Source organism: Bactrocera oleae, chromosome X (assembly GCF_042242935.1).
Source record: "Bactrocera oleae isolate idBacOlea1 chromosome X, idBacOlea1, whole genome shotgun sequence".
In the NCBI taxonomy this organism is placed as follows: Eukaryota; Metazoa; Arthropoda; class Insecta; order Diptera; family Tephritidae; genus Bactrocera; species Bactrocera oleae.
Window position 1 is genome coordinate 16,175,118 of NC_091541.1, and position 19,331 is coordinate 16,194,448.

At 37.2% G+C, this 19,331-nt stretch overlaps 1 long non-coding RNA gene across 2 annotated transcripts; it reads right to left on the reverse strand.

Moving 5' to 3' along the window:
- Positions 1–4,639: 4,639 nt before the first annotated feature.
- Positions 4,640–15,611, reverse strand: LOC138858031 (uncharacterized). 2 transcript variants are annotated; one of them, XR_011397320.1, is made up of 4 exons: positions 10,696–15,611; positions 10,420–10,637; positions 5,354–5,581; positions 4,640–5,293 (listed from the first exon to the last, which is right to left on the reverse strand). It is a non-coding gene; the product is annotated as an uncharacterized lncRNA (long non-coding RNA). The 2 variants fall into 2 exon arrangements; XR_011397321.1 differs by lacking the exons at positions 10,420–10,637; positions 10,696–15,611 and adding an exon at positions 6,357–7,888 and having other exon boundaries at positions 5,354–6,294.
- Positions 15,612–19,331: the final 3,720 nt, after the last annotated feature.

The following is a 19,331-nucleotide window of genomic DNA, read 5'->3' on the forward strand; positions in this document are numbered from 1 at the left end:
ATTTATTTGAAAGTTTCTATTACTTCTTTGACTTTATACAATTAATACTTATATGAAAATTGATTACGTCTTTGACTTTATAAAATTAATAGTTATATGAAAATTTATAACTTTTTTGACTTTATATGTAATACTAATATGAAAATGTTTTACTTCTTTGATTTAATATACTTAGCATTTATATGAAAATTTATTACCATTTCGACTTTACATGTAATACGTATATGAAAATTTTTTATTTCTTCGACTTTATACTGTACAATTAATGTTTATATGAAAATTTAATACTTGTAGGAATTTATATACTTAGCATTTATATAAAAATTTATTACTTCTTTGACTTTATAAAATTAATACTTTTATTGTATGAAAATTTATTGCTTCTATGACTTTATATGAAAATTTATTACTTGTAGGCATGTATATTAAAATTTATTACTTCTTTGACTTTATTAAATTAATACTTATATTGTATGAAAATTTATTGCTTTTATGACTTTATACAATTAATATATATTTGAAAATATATTGTTTGTAGGACTTTATATACATAGCATTTATGTGAAAATTTAATACTTCTTTGACTTTATGCAATTAATATTTTTATGAAACTTTATTACTTTTTTCATTTTATATACTTAGAATTTATTTGAAAGTTTTTATTAATTCTTTGACTTTATACAATTAATACTTAGATAAAAATTCATACCTTCTTTGAATTTATATAACTAATATTTATATGAAAATTAATTACTTGTAGGATTTTATATACTTAGCAATTATATGAAAATGTATTAATTCTATGACTTTTTATTTAATACTTATATGAAAATTTATTTCTTGTAGGACTTTATATACTAAGCATCTATTTAAACATTTATTACTTCTTTGATTTTATATACTCAGCAAGAACATTTTTTTGCTTTTTTCATATAAGTAGTAAATGTCTTATTTCATGCAAATACTAATTTTGATATTATTCTGAGCAGATTTGTTATAAATGTTTACTGCCACGTAAACCTCACCAACCCGAAAATATATGGAAAAATTACGTGGGTAATTTATATGATTACGTCATGGTCACAAGAAAACTAATAACATCAAAAGTATTTTTACAATTGTCTATTTTTGAAAATGTATTACTTGTATGACTTTATTTTAATAATTATATGAAAATTTATGACTTGTAGGACTTTATATACTTAGCATTTATATAATATGAAAATGTACTACTTCTTTGACTTAATAAAATTAATCTATAGTATAAAAAAGGAAAATGTCTCAGAAAGAATGAAAAAATACATTTCATTTAGCATATTTTAAAAAACGCGCCTAATGAATGTCATCGTTATATACAGGCATAGACTATATTAAAAGAGCATCGATTGTTCGGAAATGTGGTTACTTATTAAATTCTGTTTATATAGTAATCTTTGGTAATCTGACACACATAACTTGACATAGCGCTAACAATAATTTTATTAAGTTTTTGATAAAGTTTGTTTTGTTTAAAGGACTAAGAAGTTTGTTGTTTGCTAATAAGTGTTTGTTAATAACACTAAGTTCACAGCATTATATCGATTTTTGGTAACTTTTGATGACTACATAATATTAATAAATTATGAAATTAGTAAAGGCATTCTCAGTTATGGCGAGACCAGGGAAATAGGGGTTCATTTTTATATGGAGGATATTATAGATTCCAGTCTAAATTGAATAGGTACTCATACCTAAGATAGGACAGCTGTCAGCTACACAATATAAAGTAGTGCATCAAAGCTACGATATGCCGGTATGAAGTTCGCCGGGTCAGCTAGTACTTATATAAAAATTTATTACATCTTTGAATTTATACAAATAATATTTATATGAAAATTTATTTCTTGTAGGACTTTATATACTTAGCATCTATTTAAAAATTTATTACTTCTTTGACTTTATATACTCAGCATGAACATTTTTTTGCTTTTTTCATATAAGTAGTAAATGTCTTATTTCATGCAAATACTAATTTTGATATTATTTCAGTATATGTAAATCTGAGCAGATTTGTTATAAATGTTTGCTGCCATGTAAACCTCACCAACCCGAAAATATATGGAAAAACTATTTAAACCCATTTTAAATTTAAAGCATCATATATCCGTGGGTAATTTATATGATTTTAAAAGATCGTCATGATCGTAAAAAAACTAATACCATCAACCGTATTTTTACAATTGTTTTTTTTTTTTTGGAAAATTTATTACTTGTATGACTTTATATTTAATACTTATATGAAAATGTATTACTTGTAGGACTTTATATACATTTAATATTGAAAATTTATCACTTTTTTGACTTTATACAATTTATTTCTAGTAGGACTTTATATACTTAGCATATATAGGAAAATATAATATATAATATTACTTCTTTCATATAAGTAGTAAATGTATAAAGTTTTTGGGTTTTCATTGATTGTCACTCCCTGTTCACCCTATATAGGATGTTGATGTCTCTACTTAAAGTGCACATATGTAGCTAGCGGAATCAAGTTGTTTGCATCATCGAAGGCACCCTGTTTAGGCGTTTATGACCGTCATAGGTGACACGTTAAATTGGAACAGTTTTATAGTAAAAATTCATTGCGCTAGTTTAGCTGTAATTCCAGTATCGAATGAAACGAAAAAGCGAAAAGAAAAGAGGTGGGATCACGTGGAGCGGCAGTCGGACGGAAGGAGAAACGAAAACGCGATAGATTCGAATTAATTTTAATGTTACTGTTAATTTTAATATTAATTTCAAAGTTTTCATTTCATATTTTTCATACCACAAACCAATTGGAATTTTTTTTAAACATAAAAGTATGGAAGTGAATGAATAGACTTTTTATAAATGGAAGCGAAAACGAATCTTTTTTTTTATTATCCTAACACCCTTTTAAATTAAATAATAATGAATAGTGGTTTATAAAACATGCTGGCTAGGGTGAGTATTTTCTTTTCAATTCCATATCAAGATCCATGAAGTTTCACTTCTATCGCCTAGCTTTCTAGGCTGTTTGGTGTTTTTGTCGATTGCCATGCCCTTGGTGGTGGTAGGCGGGTGAAAGCACTTTATTCCGATCATTCAGTTAATATGGCAGATATATGCTATTGTCATCCAATCTATAGAAGATTTTCAGAGATTGCACTATTGCTTTAAATAGTAATCCATGCCAAATTTCTTGAAGCCACTTTGTCAAATGAAAGAATTTTTAATACAAGCACTTGACTTCGCTTTTTCAGTTTGTATGACAGCTATATGCTAAAGTTGTCCGATATCGGCCGTTCCGTTGAATAAGCAGCTTCTTAGTTAGGAAAGGTGCAAAATTTCAGATCGATGGCTTAAAAACTGAAGGACTAGTTCGTTTACATATAGGCAGACGGACTTGGCTAAATCAACTCTGCTCATCATGTTGATCACTTATGTATATATTTAATAGGTTTTCCTGCTTGGTTTTTTCAGCAAAGAAAAAGGGGTATTACGGGATATACGCCAATGTAAACTTACACCCTTATTCTGTGCACTTGACAAATTGATAAAAAATCTGAAGATTTTTATCAAGTAAAACATTTTTTAGTATTCTGTAGCAATCTTGATAAAATATAAAGCTTCAAATAGCAGAGCTTTTCTCCACACGTGTGGTGTACAAAATAATGAAACAGAAATAGCTGATTTCTGAAATTATATTATATCGCGAGAAAATGGATTAATCTGTATCGTAAGCATTCACATATAAATATTTCAGTATTTAATTTTAAATAATATATTATATAATTTAATTTTAATTTCGCGTATAAGTCGAAGCATGAGCGAGCTACTGGAGGCATATGTAGCATTTTGCCAGGCACACCCAGAAAATGGAACGAACAAAAAGGCGTCTCAACAGCTGAGCCCGAAGGCGCCTCAACAGCTGAGGGAACGTTGGCAGTAGCTAGTAGACAAGATGAATTCCTGTAGAGGACCAACACGGAGTGTTGGAAAATGGAAAGAGGTAAATTTTTTCATACTAGTTAATATTGTTATATTCGACAATTATTGTGTTTGCTTATGTGTGTTAATACATAGACGCAGTGGGCAAGGCGCTTACTAATGAGGCAAAAGCTCACTGGTGGAGAACCATGTTCGAAGCTGATGATCGAATTTGAAGAAAGGCTTTACCTACATTTGGTTCGGCTGCCATGGTAAAAGGCATTCAAAGCCAAATCAACATTTGAGTGTTGAGTGCCCAATTTCACCACGGGTAGTCCCCAGTCATTATGCCATCCGTTACCCTCAAATCCGGAGCAACCGGGGAGCCCGCGTATGTCGGAACTATCGGCATCATCTCCACTCCCATCATTTAACTTTGAAATGAGTTTTCTATTGTGACAAAATATATAAGTTTTTGTAAAATTTGTAATTGCATTTTTTTTTTCAGGATTCATCAATAAAAATATCACGATGTAATAGGAACAAGCTTATCAGCAGCTTGATAGCTGACATAGCTAAAAGGAATGCTGCTGAAGAGAAGAGTTAGCAGCATCATCAGGACATGATGATATCCATCCAAGGCCTAACTAATACGATGACGGAATTTATAAATATTGAAAAAACAACAATGGTTCACAATAGATTAGTTTACAAACAGATTTTGTTTACTTTTTAAAATTACAATTTTGGTTCTGTTGGTTTTTAATTATCCCAACTCCTTATATTTAAAATTATTAAAATTTATTGTATATAACAAAAATTAATGCTAGTATTTCAAAAGTCAAATGTGAAATATTTAAATTTCTAGGTCGACTCCTGATAACTTTAATAACTAAAGCGTAGAAATATATCTGGATTTCGTTCTTTTACCTTCGAGTATGTACTGCGAAGGGTTAGTGGTGCTTAGTTGGTTGGAGAATTAAAGTCGTTTCAACCCCGTCATCTAAATTTGGCCCGCTTTCGTCGATAAGTTATGCAATAGTATGCAAGTGTTAACAAACAAAGCTGAAAATTCGTGGGAATAATGTAGAACTCTATGCTTCAACAAGCATCTGAAGCAGATTTTAAAACAACAAACGCTCTCTCTATACAGTTTCTGGCAAACTCGTGTAATTTGTTGTATTATTGCTCTTTAGGGGAAGGTATCCTTGATCGCCAATAAGTTCAGATTCTCTCTGGTGTTGTTGAGACATATCAATGTGAGGTGTTCTCTAAGATCAGAAGTTTCCCAAATCCCAGAGTCATGTGTTGCACCCGGAAATTTTTCATTTTAAAAACATAAACAATGATCGCAAACCTGAAAAATTATAGATTAATAAATTGCCTCTGCCTCATGTGTATATACAACAAAACTTACTGCTTCGACATTAATACTGTAGAACCCCTTTCTATTTAAATATCCGGGAGTGTTGTAGAATCTGATAGTTGTCGGAATCAGAATTGAAACCCATAAAAAAATGTAGTAGGTGTCATGAATTCAGATATTATTGGTTTGACGTTCGAAACAGAAATTGTATCGGTTTTGGGTGTCACGGAAACCATTTTTATAGGTTTTGTTATCAGAAACAAAGCAAGAGGTTTTTTGCTGACAGTTTTGAAATGTAAGGTAAGAAAATAATATATATTATTGTTACAATTTAATTTATCGTTATTTCTATTGGGGAATAGATAAGAATAAAACAAAAACTATCGTAATTATCGAGTTTATGGAAAAAAGCAAGATATTTAAAAGAATTTACAAAACGTAATAAACGTAATTTAACACCCAAATGCGTCTTTATTCAGTCGATAATGTGATATAAATCGGTAAAGTAAACATGTATACAAACTAACAAGTAAATACAAGCCAAATTTCACATGCGACTCCCCTGGTGCATCAAGTGGATTACTGTGATCTTTTAATATATTCCTTTTATTTTTTTCGTTGCTTTTTTTCTTCAAATAAAATAAAAGCTAAAATAGCGGAACTCATTGTAAACTTTAGTAGACTTCATTCAGCATTTCAAATTTATAAAACGCTTCCTAATTTATTCATTTGCAAGTTTTGTCACATTAGTAAACAGCTGATTCAAATACTGGTTTTGCATATGTACGAAAAGACGCAAATCCAATCAGATTCTGTGAAACCATTCAAAATCAGAATTGGTTTGCAACTCTGACAACTACGCAAATCTGTCTTGGATTCCACAACACCCCTTCAAAATTAAGAGGACGTTGAACATTATTTGATGGTGAAGCTACACTAGCGTGCAATCAATTGCGTCTATTGTGCTCTTTATTCCGAATTTTCTTAAAAATCTGGAATAAATATCAAATATTTTAGCTTGAATCGTTTTCGTTTATATTATATTAATACGCACCCTATTTTATAAATGTTTCTTCCTCTTCCATTATTGTTAATGTTAATGTTGATTCTCCCATTATTCTCTCTAAATTGCCTAAGCTTACGGGCTCACGCAGTATACTTGACGGACACAGTATCCCAACGAGCGAATATTTTATTATTTAAATATTGTCACTCCACATATTGATATGAATTTACAACAAATTAACTGGTTGGATGTGAATGATGCTGTAATTGGAGATATCTGTGCGGCCTAATGTGTCATGGAAAGCGGACAGAGTGTGGCAATGATTGCTCTCCACATCACTCCCAACCAGAGAATTAACGATATACAAGGTGCGTTTCAAAGTAAACAGTAAAAAAGTAATAAAGTAAACTCTAGTGAAGCCATCTATATGTCTAGTGCTTTAGAACCTGCTATCCTTTATCGACCTCCAGTAAATTTCATGACATTTCATCTATTGGAAGTGAAGTTATTGCGTTTTAAGTGTCAGTATGTTTTTGTCATCGGGGCGAAAATAAGCTTCGAACAAAGAGCCAACATTAAATTTTGTTTTAAAATTGGTAAAACTTTTACCGAAACGTTTCAATTGATGAAACAAGTTTATGGCGATGATTGCCTATCCCGTAGCAGAGTGCACGAGTGGTTTCAATGTTTTTAAAGTGGTCGTGAGGACTTAAATGAGAAATGAGCCGAAACCCAAAAAATCGCGCCTCGAGAAGTCAAAAGTGAAGACAATGCTGAATTGTTTTTATGATTCCATGGGTATTGTCCACCCGGCCAAAACGTTTACACGATATTCTACCTTGGAGTTTTGTTCGGCTCAAATATCGCGAAGATGGAAGTTGGCGTTTGTTGCACGATAATGCGCCGTCTCATCGATCGACGCTTGTGGTCGATTATTTGGCCAAAAATCACATTTTACTAATCAACCACTCCCCGTATTTACCTGATATGGCACCGTGCGACTTCCACCTTTTCGGAAAAATGCATTTGCCGATGAAAGGAAAGCGTTATACAGACGTGAAGGCCATTCAAAAGGATTGCACCGGCATACTGGCGGCCATACCGGCGACGAGCTAAAACACTCGTTCGATATTCTTTTGGACCGTGCTGTATTAAAGCAGAAGGATACTATTTTGAATAAAATTAATTGATTTTGCAAATAAAACCATTTTTTCTATCTTTTTTTCAAAAGTCCTATTTACTTTGGAAAACTCCTTGTAATAAAATTCATACATAGAGCATTATTGGTAAATGTTCCCTCTAGTGCAGCAAAATTGGGAGAAGATTTGCACACTATGTCAGTGAAATTAAGCGGTGATTTTAATGTCAATTTTGCCTTGGAAGTAGCTCAACCACTTGTACAGTTTTTGAAAGTAAATTTGAGTTTTAATTTCATATCATGGAAGTGAATTAATAGATTTTTTATAAATGCAAGGGAAAACATCAACTACTTGTTTCATTAACCTAGGTAAGTAGGTAGGTAAAGTGGCTGTCATTCGACACACCTAGGCCTTTAGGAGGCCCATTGTGATACCACCGGGACTCACTCTATTGGCTCCTCTCTGAACCACTCCGTGCTTTTGATGAACTTTATCAGTGAGACAAGTTTTATCCGTGCAACCTCCGAGACGTCAAGGAACCCACGACCGATGGATCCGATTCTATATAGTGCTGTGCAATCGCATATAGTGCTGTGCAATCGCATAGAAGATGTTTAATGGTCTCCTCCTCTTCTACTTTCTGACAGCTTCTACAATAGTCGTTATATGGCGTGCCAAATCTACTTGGATGTCTTCCTAATAGACAGTGGCCTGTAAGAACACCTATTAGAGTTTTTATATCATTCCGCTTGAATTTTAACAGTCGGCATGTACGGCTCATATTCTATTCATGCCACGTTTGCCTGCTAGTTGAGCTGGTCAGGGACTGATTCCACTGACACTCGGCTATGTTAATGACATATTTGTCGATTAAGTATCTACAAGTAGCCAGAGGCATATTTATGTCCTCCTTACCAGGATCTAGTTGTAGGGTGGTGCCTGTTCTGGCTAGTTTATCTGCTACACAGTTCCCGGGGATGTCACTGTGTCCTGGGACCCATTGCAGATTTACCGTGAAATGGGATGACAGATCCGCTAGAAGATAATGGCATTCTTTCACTGTCTTCGACGAAATCCTATGAGACATCAGAGATGTCGGTATATATAAATATATTTCTTGTTGTGATCACCCTTCTTGTCAGTACAAGAAGGCTTTCTTTAATTGCAGTGACCTCCGCTTGCAAGACACTGCAGTGGTCTGGTAACCGGAAGGCGATTTTGGTATTTAGGTTAGCCGAGAAGACACCGCCGCCTACTCGGTTATCCCGTTTGAAACCATCCGTATAGAAGCTATTATATTAATATACCATAAGTCATTATCAGCCTTACAATTGCTGTGTACAGCCAGTGAGCTACCCGAGGCGTCAGTTACCATCTGGGCCCCACCATTATTTTACACGTGTTAAGCGCTGTAGCTGCTTTCTTTACCCTCGCTTCCAAGTTTTGTTTCCAAGAAAGCTTCCTGTCCAAAATTAGTCCCAAGTAGCTTGCTTTATCTCCTATCGTTAGCCTGGTGCCCAAGAAGTGGGGATAACACGCCGCCTTGGAGTGTACCCCTTCGGACAGATCTGTGCATCGTTGAAGCTCCCAACGTTGAAATAATTGACCTGCCCAAGAGCATCAGTTCAATTAATTTCCGGAGGGGCTCAGAGATGTCCAGATCTTTAAGCGCGCTCAATATGGCCGTCGACTGGATGTTATTAAAAGCACTTTCTATGTCTAGGAAGGCTACGAGGGTGTATTCTTTTATTTCCAGAGACTTTTCAATCTCTGTTACCACTGAGCCTAATGCCGTTTCTGTGGATTTACCCTTAGAGTACGCATGCTGCGAATTTGCCATTTTTCCTGGGTTTAGTTTGCCCCTTATATGTATTTCTATTAGTCTCTCCAGCGTTTTTAGAAAAAATGATGAAAGACTTATTGGTCTAAACTCCTTTGGATTAATGTGTGAGCTTTTGCCAGCCTTTGGTATATATATCACTTTGACTTCCCTCCATATCGAGGGAATATAGTTTGATAGCAGTGTCCCTTTAAGTATGGTTGTTAACCAGTTTATTGTGTAGCTCAGGGACTGCTGTAACTGAGCCGGGAATAATCCGTTTGGTCCCGGCGTTTTATAAGGCTTGAAGCTGCCTATCGCCCAATAAACATTACTATCTGACACTATGTCTAGCGGAGGGGACTCTGAAACCACTTCACTCTCCAGTATATGCTCCCTTATGTGGTTCTCGGAACTGTTTGGGAAGTGAGTATCCATTGGTAGGCCTAGCGTCTCTTCACTGGATACCGTCCAGCTGTGGTATGGCTTCTGAACGTATATGATGCTATGTTTCGACTGTGTCATTATTTTTCTAAGTCGGAACGCTTCTGCCGTATTCTCAATGTCATTACAAAAAGATTTCCACGAATTAATTTTTGCCTTTATTATCTCCTTTTTATATGTCCGTAGGAGGTTATACTAGTTATCCCACTCTCTATCTTTTTGGGATCATTTGGAAAAATTGAATTGCTTCCTGCAATCTTTCTGCATGTTCTTAGGTATGGGAGACCACCAAGGGGGCCTAATTCTTCCCGTTCGTTAATGGACAAGCCACCCCTAGTGCGTGACGACAAAAACCTGTGAACTGTTTAACGAGGGTGTCTAGGTCCTCTTTGTTTTCTGGTTGAACTAATGGAATCATAGGAATACGCTTTTCTCGCTCCTGCATGTACATCTGCCTGTTCGTTTTCCTATGATTCCTAAATTTCTCTTCCCTAACTACATTCTCTTCAATTATACACTCAATGTAGCGGTGATCTGAGAAGGAATGTTCTTTCAGTACCCTCCAATGTGTTTTTTTTATCCACCAGTTCTTCCGATACAAGTGTTATATCTAATACTTCCTGTCGGCTTCTGATTATAAATGTTGGCGTACTACCTTTGTTGCATAACAAAAGCTTACTTCCTATTAAATAATTAAAGAGCAACTCACCCCTTTCATTGATGTCCGTGCTGCCCCATAGTGTGTGGGGTGCATTGAAGTCGCACCCAAGTATAATCAAACACTTGGATGCTTCGGTGTCTCGTACCAGCTCTTTGATCAGCATCGATGGTACTGCTACCTCGTCATACGGCATGTAGCATGATGCCAGCCGGTATTTCTTTCCGGCCGTCTCCCAGCTTACTACTGTAGTGTCGTTACCACTGTAACTGTGTAATAAAAGGACATTAAGCTTTTTACTAGCCAATATACATGTTCTAGCCTTACCTACGCAGCCATCCGCGTATAAATTATATACCGGTGTCCTCCGACCGCAAATACGCCCTCCATTAACACATGGCTCCTGAATGAGGACGAAGTCATGCGGTTAACTAGGGCTAAATACGCTAGTTAGCTGTGGTGTAGATTAATTTGGAGAAGACGCATTAATCAGTGTCTTCTCTGCGTCTTCTTGAGAGTCGCGTAAAAGCTCACTCTCAGTGTAAAGTTTAGAGAGTCTGTCTGCAAGCTCAGACCCCGAAGTACACTCATCTTGGTCAGTGTTCTTTAATTCACTCGAGGACTCCATTGGATCTTCCTCGACTTCGAATTCCGATTCCGATGCCAAGTTTTCTCCTGCATCGGCGCGTCGCTTCTCTGCATACCTTGCTTTCGATGGGTCGTCAATCTTGAACGTAGACCATTCTCTGGCTGACCCAATCCTGGTAGCATCACTTTTGGCAGCTCCCTCCTTCCCCTGCTTAGCTGCCAAGCCTTGGCTAAAGGGGTTGGTATGGGCTGCCTCCAGTGCTGCTGCTTTCCTGGCGCCAGTCTTGGCTTCTGCACCTTTGGGGTTTGCCTTCGCTGCAGGACCAAGCTTCGCTCCTGTCCTCGCCTTGGCTGTTGTCGAGATCATGAGAAACGCTGCTCTTCTCTGGGAACAACTCGCTCCCTCCGGCCTTTTTAAAGGAGGTCCGGACTCCTTTTTGTTTTTATTGTCACTGTTATTTTGGCTCATCTTTTGGAGCCAGGTTGATCTTCGGTACGGGTCGCATAACACCTTGATTCAGCCCTTTACACACCTCCTACCATGGTAAGACCTCTGGATGCTGCACTATTGAAGAGTACCGAACACCCAGATAGGATGCCTCACCTTGGCTAGATACCTCACTACTACAACAGGGGCGAACTGCTGCAAGCTCGTCGTGAAACCGTGGTATCTATTCCCAGTCGGCACCCTCGTGGAGGGTTCAGCGGAGGATTTTGATAACCTTCATTAACCTAACACCCTTAAAAATTCCAGAATAATGAATAGTGGCTTCTGTTATCGGAGAAATATTTCCATCTCATTAAACTTGCTGACTAGGGTGAGTATTTTCATTTCAAGTGCCCATCGAGATCCACTTCTACCGCCTAGCTTTCTAGGCTGTTTGGTTTTTTTGTCGATTGCCACGCCCCTGGTGGTGGTAGGCGGATGGCTGATGGTAATGAGGTGTCCTCTACTTCATTAGCAGGAAACACAAACGCGGTTTCTGATCAATCCATATAAAAGGTTGATGTCTCCACTTAAAGTGCCCATGTGCGGCTACCGGAATCAAGTAGTTTGCATCATCGAAGTCCCCTGTTTAGGCGCTACTGGCTGCCAAAGGGTGACACGTAAAGTTACAAAGTGTTGTCGATTGCCACGCACCTGGTGGTGGTAGGCGGGTGGTTGATATTGATTATGAAAACCCTGGGTGTATTCTAGGTGATTCACATTGCCTTATCGCCCCCAGCCTACATACTTCATTATCAGGAAACACAATCGCGGAAGTTGACAGCAATTTTGAAATTTTTGGGTTTTCGTTGATTGCCACCCCCCTCTGCAACCTATATAGGATGTTGATGTCTCTACTTAAAGTGCACATATACGTCTACCGGAATCAAATAGTTTGTATCATCTAAGTCACCCTATTTCGGCACTAATGGCCGCCAAAAAGTGACACGTAAAGTTGCAAAGTGTTTTTTGTCGATTGTCACGCCCCTAGTGGTGGTGTGATCAACACTTCTTTATCGCCTCTAGCCTACTACTCTCATAGCAGAAAACACAAATGTGAATCTTGACAGTAATTTTGATATTTTTGGTTTTTCGTTGATTGCCACTAATTTTAATTTCGTAAAGATACCTATATAATAAAAACGTTTTCCATGCAAGCACTTTATTCCGATCATTCAGTTAATATGGCAGTCATCCGATCTGGAGAAGTTCTTCGGAGATTACATTATTGCTTTAAATACAATAGTAATCCATGCCATTTCTTGAAGAGACTTCAAATGAAAAACTTTTCCATACAAGCGCTTGATTCCAGCAGAAATGCAGCTTCTTAGTTAGGAAAGATGAGCAGCTTCTTAGTTAGAAAAGGACAGGTGCAAAATTTCAGATCGATGGCTTAAAAACTGAAGGACAAGTTCGTATACATAGAGACAGACGGACTTGGCTAAATCAACTCTGCTCATCATGCTGATCACTTATGTATATATTTTATAGGGTCTCCTGCTTGGCACAGGACTAGGGATATTACGGGATATATGCCAATGTGGACTTACACCCTTATTCTGTGCACTTGAAAAATTGATACAAAATCTCAAGATTTTTATCAAGTAAAACAGTTTTTGGTATTCTGTAGCAATCTTGATAAAATATAAAGCTTCAGAAAGCAGAGCTTTTCTCCACACGTGTGGTGTACAAAATAATGTAAACAGAAACAGAAAAGGGAACGGGGAAATATTTCCCGAAGGCACCTCAACAGATGAAGGAACGTTGGCAGCAGCTGATAGATGAGGTGAATTCATGTAGAGGACCAACACGGAATGCTGGAAAATGAAAAGAGGTAACTTTTTTAATACTAGTTAATATTGTAATATTCTACAATTATTGTGTTTTCTTATGTGTGTTAATACATAGACGTTTGGTGTATGGAAAAGCCACTTGCGCACGCGGGCAAGGCGTTTAAAAATGAGTCAAAGGCTCCCTGGTGGAGAACCATGTTCAAAGCTGATGACCGAATTCGACGAAAAGGCTTTATCTCCATTTGGTATGGCTGCCGTGGTTGGGGTGAAAAGCATTCAAAGCCTTGGCTTAACGCCAATTCAACATTTGGGCGTTGAGTGCCCACTTTCACCACGGGTAGTCCCCAGCCATTATGTATTCCGTTACCTTCAAATCTTCAGCAACCAGCGAGCCCGTGTATGTCGGAACCATCGGAATCATATCCACGCCCATCCCTTAATTTTGAAAATCAGGTGAGTTTTCTATTATCACAAAATATATAAGTTTTTGTACAATTTGTCCATTCTATATATGTTGCCGTGCTGAATTACCGTAACCGTTATTATTACGATGTTGATTATTTTGACCTGAATTTCCTGAATTAGTTCGTCTGTAGGGATTATTTCGGTGATAATTATTTAGCCCTGAAAAGTTTTTATTTCTTTGGGAGTATCGTCTCAAACTATTTTGTGAATAATAATAACTATTATTACAGAGATGTTGTCCTGAACTACTTTGAAAAAGATCAATATTTATTTAGCTCGCTACCATTTTGTCTCCTGTAGTTTTTTGTTCTTTAATTATTCTGGTTTCTGTTACTGTTGAAATTTCTAGAATTTTGAGAAAATGAGTGCAAATTTCTGTTTGTTGTTAAAAGCATGGGCTTATATTGTGGATTGTATTTTTCATATCTGTCCATGTCGTTATATTTCGTTGTTGGCCATTTTTTTGCAACAATTGGGTAATGGCTACTAAACAATCTTGTATATTTTGAGCCCTCTTCACAGATTTTTATTTATAGATACAATAGAATACAATAAATAAATGTGTCTTTTATATTTAACAATTCGTATTTTAAACCTCTCGTAAAAGTATGCTTCAAATTATTTTAATAACATAATATAAATTAATATAAGCTTAATGTAAATATGCTTCGAATCTATAACAATCACTTGCCGCTTTTACTATTGTCAATGCTCTCCACGTACAACTACTGCTGTTAGTTTTTGTTATTGCCCTTACTGTTACTGTTGCTTGATTCTACTGCTGCTGTTCTGTTGTTGTAGGTTTATTATAAAACTCTTCTCTTGCAGTTACACTGGGTTTTTTGTTTTATATGTTATATATATCACTTTTAAAACCATTGTGTTCAGTTCTTTAATTTTTCCACAAAAAATTTACTTCTTGAAAAAGTTCTATTAAGCTTTTACTTTTCTGCGCCTTCGCTATATTACGATTCACTGAATTGGCGTTTACTGTTAAGTTGTTGAATTGCTTGCTGCTGCATTGGAGAATTTGTGTTTGGCTTCCAATGCAGGTATTTAAAATAATTATTAAATAAAATTTTTTTGTAGTTTCAAATCACAGCACCTGATTCCGCTATTACTGTAACTGTTTTATTTGTGAACTGGAACGAGGAACGTCGACTGCGCCAATTTTATATAATATTATATTTGTGAATGGTAACTGTGGATCTTCAGGAACAAACACTGAACTAAAAACACAACTAGTTTCTTCTCTTTAGCAATTAAAACTGCCTATTGCATCAGATCGACAGCTCGAGCATACTGCTATGTCCGGCTGTACCGCACATTCTAGCAAGCTCAAAATATGCTGAGTCTGCTGTTTGGGCGACGTATTGGCGGATCATGCGATGTGGTGCACTGTATACCGTCTTTATACACAACTCGCGCGATCCCTATTTTCACAATTCTGATCTTCATTTAATAATAATAACAAAAGCAAAAAATCTTCAATTGCAAAAAATTTATTTTCATAACCATGCACAATCAGATGTTTTATTTGAAAATAGTACTGTTGAGAGCATTTGACATCTGAACAATTTATCAAAATAAGAGATTTTTATTTTCGACACAGAATACAAAAAGCTTGCGAAGATTGTCTATCTTGATAAATTAGCACAGAATAGGGGTGTTCGAATATATTATGTACGAATATACGCAATCCTACTTGTTTTTGTTTGCCAAAGAACAAGGAGTATTACGGGATATTTGCCAATGTGGACTTTGAAGCAATGTACGTATACTCGTATGGCATATGTGTATAATGGTCAAAACTTTTTTTTTTGTTTTAATTAGAACAAAATTTCCGCCGGTTAATTATTTATTGGATTTCCTAAAGTTTAAATATTTTTTTTTTAATTGTTTCCAAAGTCAATGGGTTTTTTTTTTTTAGATGTTCTTAGGAGTTTATGTTTGTATAAATTCGCCCGTATGTATGTATAAGTGCGCATGTATATATTGTGGCGAATACGAATACCAGAACAAATCTGAATCGACGATAAACTGCCAAAGCAACTAGACAGCGAATTCGTAGTTGCCAGAATGTTTTAGTAGCAGTTCTAATTAGAGTGTTGCTGTATAAAAAGCAATTAAGCTATAAGCAATAAGTTGTAAACTCGAATATCAAGCAATAAGTGTTAAGTTGCTTCCTGCAATCTTTCTGCATGTTTTTGAGTATGGGAGGCCACCAAGGCGGCCTAATTCTTCCCCTACTGTTCGTTAATGGACAAGCCACCTCTAGTGCTGGACGATAAGAACCTGTGAACTGTTTAACGAGGATGTCTACGTCCTCTTTGTTTTCTGGTTGAAATGTTGTAATCATAGGAATACGCTTTTTTAGCTAAATTCCTCTTCCCTAACAACATTCTCTTCAACTATACACTCAATGTAGCGGTGATCTGAGAAGGAATGTTCCTCCAGTACCCTTCAATGTGTTATTTTATCCACCAGTTCTTCCGATACAAGTGTTATATCTAATACTTCCTGTCGGTTTTTGGTTATAAATGTTGGCGTACTACCTTTGTTGCATAACAAAAGCTTACTTCCTATTAAATAATTAAAGAGCAACTCACCCCTTTCATTGATGTCCGTGCTGCCCCATTGTGTGTGGGGTGCATTGAAGTCGCACCCAAGTATAATCAAACACTTGGATGCTTCGGTGTCTCGTATCAACTCTTTGATCAGCATTGATGGTACTGCTACCTCGTCATACGGCATGTAGCATGATGCCAGCCGGTATTTCTTTCCGGCCGTCTCAAAGCTTACTACTGTAGTGTCGTTACCACTGTAACTGTGTAATAAAAAGACATTAAGCTTTTTACTAGCCAATATACATGTCCTAGCCTTACCTACGCAGCCATCCGCGTATAAATTATATCACGGTGTCTTCAGACCGCAAATACGCCCTCCATTAACACATGGCTCCTGAATGAGGACGAAGTCATGCGGTTAACTAGGGCTAAATACGCTAGTTAGCTGTGGTGTAGATTAATTTGGAGAAGACGCATTAATCAGTGTCTTCTCTGCGTCTTCTTGAGAGTCGCGTAAAAGCTCACTCTCAGTGTAAAGTTTAGAGAGTCTGTCTGCAAGCTCAGACCCTGAAGTACACTCATCTTGGTCAGTGTTCTTTAATTCACTCGAGGACTCCATTGGATCTTCCTCGACTTCGCATTCCGATTCCGATGCCAAGTTTTCTCCTGCATCGGCGTCTGACTTGTAGGTCATAACCTTCAATTTTGTGAATCCATGGTTTATCTCTCCGCCACTTTCGCTAGCGGTTCTACGGATCCCTTTATTAGAAGCAGCAGAATCTGCATTGTGGCTCGTTTCGTCTTCACACCAGATTTCGCTGCGGGGTCATCGAAGGCCCTGACGAATCTCCATCCCCCAGTTGGCAAATTCGGGTTACAGGCTCTTATGAGCAGCATTATCTGGTCCGGCTGCGATGGTGTAGCCGGGATCCATACGCTTGCCCTCAGTCGGGATGGGATATCTTTTTTGTCTACCGCTAATAGCCTAGCTCCGGGTAAACCTCCCCCACCTTAGCTATTGCGGCCTTATATAGTTGGACCGATCTCTCGTCGTCACACGCTATCATCTTTATCTGAGCCTGATACCATCCGGCATCCGTACATGACGGGGGTGGACCTGGATTGCTTAGTAGCACTTCTAACGCCACATTCGTCTGAGCGGCTTGCACCCACTCCCATTGGGCTCTGGGGACTTTTCCTTCGGGGTCCCCTTCATCCACCACCCCAATGACAATGCGGTTCCGGGTCACATCAGCAAAAGATTTTGCGGGCGTCACGCCCTCAGTCTTCGGCCTCTTAGCTGACGGCTTGGCCTCTTCAGCTGACATTTGTCTCTTAGCAGCCACTACCGGCGCTTCTAGCTTGAAATTAGGTAAGTTAGCTCTCGCGTAATCAATGGAGCTCTTTTGCTCCTCATTGGTTGGCGGTTGCAGCTCCACCTTCTTCAGCAGGTATGCAGCGCGTCGCTTCTCTGCATACCTTGCTTTCGATGGGTCGTCAATCTTGAACGTAGGCCATTCTCTGGCTGACCCACTACTGGTAGCATCACTTTTGGCAGCTCCCTCCTTCCCCTGCTTATCTTCCAAGCCTTGGCTAAAGGGGTTGGTATGGGCTGCCTCCAGTGCTGCTGCTTTCCTGACGCCAGTCTTGGCTTCTGCACCTTTGGGGTTTGCCTTCGCTCCAGGACCAAGCTTCGCTCCCTCCGGCCTTTTTAAAGAAGGTCCGGACTCCTTTTTGTTTTTATTGTCACTGTTATTTTGGCTCATCTTTTGGAGCCAGGTTGATCTTCGGTACGGGTCGCATAACACCTTGATTCAGCCCTTTACACACCTCCTACCATGGTAAGACCTCCTATCTGGATGCTGCACTATTGAAGAGTACCGAACACGCAGATAGGATGCCTGACCTTGGCTAGATACCTCACTACTACAACAGGGGCGAACTGCTGCAAGCTCGTCGTGAAACCGTGGTATCTATTCCCAGTCGGCACCCTCGTGGAGGGTTCAGCGGAGGATTTTGCCAACCTCCTGAACCGCTAAAGCTATAATAACAAAATTGGATGAGACAAAATGCTTTAGAGCCTCTATCGGCAATGCGAAAATGGGTGAAATCGGGTGACAACCCTGCCCACTCGCCATATGTTGTTGTTGTGTGATTTACTCCAAATTTAGGATTTGGCTGCCATATTAATTTCTGGTGCTCATGCAATTTGACAGAAATTTTATTTTTGTACAACAATGTTTGTATTTTTTCTATTGGCTCACATGCTTACATTTGTACGCATATATATATGTAGATTTATGTATGCGTTACTTATTTTGGAATGACATACGCATATTTGTACATATATACCTACATATAGAGCAGTGCGCGAGCACGTATTTATTGTATTAATAAGTGATAATATCAAAAATTCTATTCCTCGATGTGTACATACCAGAGAATAGAAATGAACTTCATATTGATGTTAATTACATATGTACATACATAAATTACTAATTTTGTAACATTTAAAATTAGAAAATTATTATTTAAAAAAGTAAAATATATTTAATTTTTCTCTATATGTTGGTGTATACGTATTTCTGCAAGAAACCGTTGTCATAAAGTCTCATTAATGTTAAACTAGCTGACCCGGCGAACTTCGTATCGCCTAACAGTCAATTAATGTCGTGTTATCTTTTAGCTGAACTAATTTAGGCTTTGATGAACGTAATACAATGACACAAAATAAATACGAACATAGATAGATACATAAAAGTATTTTATTATGATCAACAATACATACAGAAAGAGAATAAATAACAACAAAGTACTTCAAACACGTGTCAGAAAAGAATTATTAAATTAAAGCATGTTGTGTAGCATGTGATGCACTCGGATTAACACTGTTCATTCAAGCACCTTGTGGTAAACGATATTCCTTGTTTTTTTGTCAGACACAAGAACAAACAAAGCATATAGTTTACCGACACGTGAACATGAGAAAAATATACATTTTCTAGATTGAGGCTACAAATAGTCAATGATTGGCCCTGTGATTTGTTAATCGTCATGGCGAAA